Source organism: Apium graveolens, unplaced genomic scaffold, assembly GCF_009905375.1.
Source record: "Apium graveolens cultivar Ventura unplaced genomic scaffold, ASM990537v1 ctg6745, whole genome shotgun sequence".
Taxonomy (NCBI): Eukaryota; Viridiplantae; Streptophyta; class Magnoliopsida; order Apiales; family Apiaceae; genus Apium; species Apium graveolens.
This window is the reverse complement of record NW_027419747.1, coordinates 5535-11714: the sequence shown is the minus strand read 5'-3', so window position 1 is coordinate 11714 and position 6180 is coordinate 5535. Positions and strand designations below refer to the sequence as shown.

Genomic DNA, 6180 nt, shown 5'->3' with positions numbered 1-6180 from the left:
CAACATGCACATAAGGAATTTTGTCGAGATCTGCAGCACTTTTAAGTATAATGGCGTGACTGATGAGGCTATCAAGTTGAGGCTTTTCCCATTCTCACTGAGGGATAAGGCTAAAGACTGGTTACATTCTGAACCAGCCGGGTCCATCACTACGTGGCAAGATCTTGCGCAAAAGTTTCTGGTGAAGTTTTATCCAATGGCAAAGACTGCTGCTATGAGGAGTGCTCTTACTCAGTTTGCGCAGCAACCTACAGAATCTATGTGCGAGGCTTGGGAACGCTACAAGGAAATGTTGAGAAAATGTCCACATCATGGAATGCCGGATTGGATGGTAATCACTGGTTTTTATAATGGTTTTGGGGGCCCAATCTCGGCCCATGCTCGATGCAGCAGCTGGAGGCGCCTTATGGGCTAAAAGCTATACTGAGGCGTACAATCTTATCGAGACGATGGCTGCAAATGAGCATCAGAACCCAACTCAGAGGATGACATCAGGCAAGGTAGCAGGTATTCTGGAAGTTGATGCAGCCACCGCTATTGCAGCCCAGCTCCAAGCGCTATCAATGAAGGTTGATTCTTTGGCTACGTATGGAGTTAATCAAATAGCTATGGTTTGTGAGCTTTGTGCAGGTTCTCATGCTACGGATCAGTGTTCTCTTGTCAACGAATCTGTTCAGTATGTGAATAATTATCAGCGACAACAGCAGCCTGTGCCAGCGACCTATCATCCTAACAACAGAAATCATCCAAATTTCAGCTGGGGAAATAATCAGAATGCTATTCAGCCACCATATCAGCAAGGAGTGAGTAAACAGTTTAACCCACCTGGATTCCAACAACCACAGCAGTATGCTACAAGACAATCATATCCTCAACAGGGAAGTGCAGCTGCACCTACTAGTGCTGATTTTGAGGAACTTAAGCTGTTGTGCAAGAGTCAGGCGGTTTTCTATCAAGACCTTGGAAAATCAAATCGGTCAATTAGCCAATACAGTGCTCAATCGTCAACCTGGCACTCTTCCCAGTGACACGGAAGTACCAGGCAGGAAGGAAGCTAAAGAGCAAGTCAAGGCTATTACCTTAAGGTCTGGAAAAGTAGCTGATGCTGGAAAGGCAAAGAAGTCGAAGCTGAAGTTAGAGATGAAGAATCTAAGCAAAAGGAGAAAGTGGCGGAACCAAAGAAGACTACTGTTGAACACACTCTGCCTGAGGCTAATACAGGGGAGAAACAGCTCTATCCTCCACCACCTTTTCCTAAGAGATTGCAGCAACAAAAGCTGGATAGACAGTTCGGGAAGTTTCTGGAGGTGTTCAAGAAACTTCACATCAATATACCTTTCGCTGAGGCTCTGGAACAAATGCCTAGTTATGCGAAGTTTATGAAGACTATTCTGTTAGATATATTTGATAATGTCATGGCTAATATGTTTTATGTTTAGATTTCAGATCTTATTTGAACAGAACAAATCAGTACTTAACTGATCAGTACTTATACTGGAAGTCAGAACTTAAGGGATATCAGTACTTATGTCATCAGGAGATAGATATCAGAACTTAAGTGCTGAAGGATGATCAGATAAGGACAGTAGCTGATTAAAGTTAAGAAGATCAAGATAAACATAAGAAGAGATATGCATGAAGAAGGAATTCCGTGAAGAATGGAATACTTGGAATAGAAGATATCTGATTGATATATTTTAGGAAGCAGAATTATATTCCATATCAATTAGCGAATATCTTGTAACTGTGTAGTATATAAACACAGAAATAGAGTTTACACTAGATGTGTTATCATTATCGAGAATATTATTTAATATAACTCTAGAAGCTCTCGTGATATTTTGTTCATCACTGAGAGATAACAGTTCCAGATTGTAACAGAGTTTATTGTTTAAATAAAGTTTGTTTTCTGTTACATAAGTTCTTGAAGTTTGATTTGATTGTAATAAACACTGTATTCACCCCCTCTACAGTGAAAGTGTGACCTAACAAGTGGTATCAGAGCTATCTGTTAACACACATACAGTTAAAGATCCAAACACAATCATGTCTGACACAGAAACTCCAACTAAGCCTACCAAAACTGAGGAATCATCAAAGACATCAATTCAGAGTCGATATGAGACTATCAGAGTTCCATATTGAGACCATCTGAATATCCCATATGGAAGGTAAGGATGACCATGTTTCTGGAAGCAACAGATCCAGAATACCTTGATAGAATCAGGGAAGGGCCTCACAAACCTACCAAGCTCGCTGTTGTAGTTCCAGGTGAAGCAGCAATGACCGTACCAAAGGAAAAGAATGATTACACTGCTGAAGATATAGCATCTATTGCTAAGGATGCCAAGGTACGTCACTTATTGCATAGTGCCATTGATAATGTAATGTCAAACAGGGTAATCAACTGCAAGACTGCTAAGGAGATATGGGATGCACTGGAGACAAGGTGTCAAGGAACTGAAACAGTTAAGAAGAACAGGAAGACAATACTCACTCAAGAGTATGAACACTTTGACTCTAGGACTAATGAGTCATTGACTGATGTGTATGAAAGATTTGTCAAACTCTTGAATGACTTGTCATTGGTTAATAAGGAGTATGATCTTGAAGATACAAACCTCAAATTCCTGTTAGCTCTTCCTGAATGTTGGGATTTGAAGGCAACAACAATAAGAGACAACTACAATCTTGATGAAACAACTCTTGATGAAATCTATGGAATGCTCAAGACTCATGAACTTGAGATGGAACAAAGAAGCAAGAGGAAAGGAGGAAAGTCAAGAACAGTTGCTCTCAAGGCTGAAGAGGAATCCCCCAAACCATCTTCCTCAAAGAAAGACAAGGGTAAAGCTCTTATCATAAAGTCTGATACTGAGTCATCAAGTTTTGAGAGTGATGATGACTCAGATTCTGAAAGCTTGCCTGAAACTGATGCTGATGAGGAGATGATGAAGCTGTGTGCTCTCATGGTGAAAGGAATCACAAAGATTGCATACAGGAAGTTCAGGAAGGGAAAGAAGTTTTCCAGGAAAGGCATAAGTTCTGATAAGAAGAATTTCAGAAGATCTGAAGGAAAAGGAGGAAAGTCTGACAGAGGAGATTACGCTAATGTTAAATGTTATAATTGTGGTGAGAAAGGCCACATATCTCCTGAGTGCAAGAAGACCAAGAATGACAAAGGCAAAGCTCTTGTCACAAAGCAGAAAAGCTGGACAGACACCTCAGACTCTGAAAGTGAGAAGAACTATGCATTGATGGCAAATGCTGATAAATCAAGTTCTGAGAGCAGTTCTGAAGCTGCTGAAACAAAGGTACCTCAGACTACTTATGCTTTTCATACTGATGATATTAATGAGTTGAGAAGATATCTTAAAACCATGTTTGTCAGTTATAGAGATCAAACTTTAACATGTGAAAGATTAACTTCTGAAAATCTTGCTTTTAAGAAAAGAAATAATTTCTTAGAAAAAGAGTTAGTCATGTTTCATCAAACTCAGAAGGATAGAGATGATGCTTTTATGTTAGGGATGAAGTGCTAAAAATGAATGAATCTCTAAAAACTGAGTTAGAAAAGGAGAGAGAGATTATCAGAACTTGGACTAACTCTGGCAAAACAACTCAAATTTGCTAAGCAGTGGAAACTGGAAAGAGGGCTTAGGTTATGGAGAAAATAATCAAAAAGGAACTGAAGAAATTAAGCCTGTTGATAAGCAAAAGCCGAAGTTAAAACCTGTTAAGTTTGTAACTGAAAAAATCCGAAACTGAGAAATCAGAAGTTAAAAAGGAATTAGCTTCTGACAAACTAAAACAGGAAAAGACAGCTGAAGTTAACATAGGCTTAATGACAAAGAAGCAGCTTAAGCATAAGCTGAAAGATGTTAAGAATGCAAACAAGGTAAAATCACCTAGGAAAAACAGGAATGGAAAGGAAGGTGTGAATAAAGCAATAACTATAAATCTGTTCCTGATGCTCCTAGGAAAGCATGTTATAACTGTGGAAGTTCTAACCATCTGGCTTCTTTTTGCAGGAAGAATAAGAATATTAACTCCTTATCTACAAAGTCAGGAGTTAAGAGTCAGTCTGTTAGATACAAACCACAAAATCCTTGTTTTCATTGTGGTAGTTTATGGCATTCCATTTATACTTGTAAGGAATATCATAGTTTGTACTATGATTATTATCAAATAAAACCTTCTTTAAAGAAAGTTTATGTTGTTCCTTCTAGTATAAGTTCTGATAAGAAAACTGTTAACATAAAATCTGATGTTAAATCCGCTGCAAATGTTAACAAACCTAAAAAGGCCAAAGGATCCAAGCAAGTCTGGGTCCTTAAAACTAATAATTAGTGGTCTTTTTGATTGCAGGGCAACAGGAAAAATATTTTAGTTCTGGACAGTGGATGTTCAGGACACATGACTGGAAATAAGGCCCTGCTATCAGACTTTGTGGAGAAAGCTGGCCCAAGTGTTTCTTATGGAGATGGCAACATTGGAAAAACCTTGGGATATGGCAATATCAATCTTGGGAATGTCATCATTAAAGATGTAGCTCTGGTCTCAGGACTTAAACACAACTTACTGAGTATAAGTCAAATCTGTGACAGAGGTTATCATGTTGATTTCTTTGCAGAACATTGTGAAATAGTTAGTAAATCTAAAGGAAAAATTGTTCTGAAGGGATTCAGGCGTGGTAACATTTATGAAGCTAAGCTTTCAACAAGTTCTGATGGTTCTGCAATCTGTTTAGTGAGTAGAGCCTCAACTGAAGAAAGCTGGAATTGGCACAAGAAACTCTCTCATTTAAACTTCAACAAGATAAAGGAACTGATCAAGAAAGATCTTGTGAGAGGACTGCCAAAATCAGTATTTGTTCCTGATGGTCTTTGTGACTCATGTCAGAAGGCTAAACAAAGAAAATCTTCGTTCAAGAGCAAGACTGAATCATCAATTCTTGAGCCTTATTATCTGCTTCATGTTGATCTATTTGGTCCAGTGAATGTCATGTCTATTGCAAAGAAGAAATATGCGTTGGTCATAGTAGATGAGTTCACCAGATACACATGGGTGTATTTCTTGCACACAAAAAGTGAAACTGCATCTATCCTGATTGATCATGTCAAACATCTGGATAAATTGATCAAAGATTCTGTGAAAATTTTGAGGAGTGATAATGGCACTGAATTCAAGAATTTGATAATGGAAGAGTTCTGCAAAATCATGGAATAAAGCAGGAATTTTCTGCTCCTGGAACTCCACAGCAAAATGGAGTTGTTGAAAGGAAGAATAGAACTCTAATTGAAGCTGCACGAACAATGCTTGAAGAAGCAAAGCTTCCAACCTATTTCTGGGCTGAAGCTGTGCAGACTGCTTGTTTTACTCAAAATGCAACACTCATTAACAAGCATGGAAAAACACCATATGAGATGGTGAAGAACAAGAAGCCAAATCTCAAATACTTTCATGTATTTGGATGTAAGTGTTTTGTTCTCAAGACTCATCCTGAACAGCTATCCAAGTTTGATCTAAAAGCTGATGAGGGAATCTTTGTAGGATATCCACTTTCTACAAAAGCCTTCAGAGTCTATAATTTGAGAACAAAAGTGGTCATGGAATCTATCAATGTCTCTTTTGATGACAAGAAGATCACTGGACTTGAAGATTGCATTGATCATGATCAGCTGAGATTTGAAAATGAAGATTCATATTCTAATACCTCAAGTCCTGACAGTCTAAGTCCTGATACTGTGAATTATGATGGATTAAACTCTGATGTTATTGAAACTGTGGTGACTACGTCAAAGGAAGATGCACCAATGCAGGGGGAGCATACTCAAGATATTATCACATCTCAAGAAGCATCAGAACAGACATCTGGCTCTTCAAATTCTGATTCGTCAAGTTCTGATAAGCCAAGTACTAACAGTGCTGAAAATCTAAATACTGAAGGATCCAACTCAGAGAGCATAGTTTCAGGGGGAGCATCAGAAAATGAAACCGAAGACAGCATGAATCATGGGGGAGCATCCAGTTCTAGAGAAAATCTTCCATCTGCAAGGAAGTGGACAAAATCACATACACCTGATTTAATAATTGGAAATCCTGAAGCAGGTGTCAGAACTAGAACAGGTACTTCTAATGAATGTCTTTACAATTCTTTTCTCTCTCAGTCTGAGCCAA

At 38.5% G+C, this 6180-nt stretch overlaps 1 non-coding gene across 1 annotated transcript; it reads right to left on the bottom strand.

The window, feature by feature from the left end:
- Window positions 1-211: 211 nt before the first annotated feature.
- On the bottom strand, window positions 212-318 carry LOC141703556 (small nucleolar RNA R71). Its single transcript, XR_012567601.1, has one exon. It is a non-coding gene; the product is annotated as a small nucleolar RNA R71 (small nucleolar RNA).
- Between the last annotated feature and the right edge of the window lie 5862 nt (window positions 319-6180).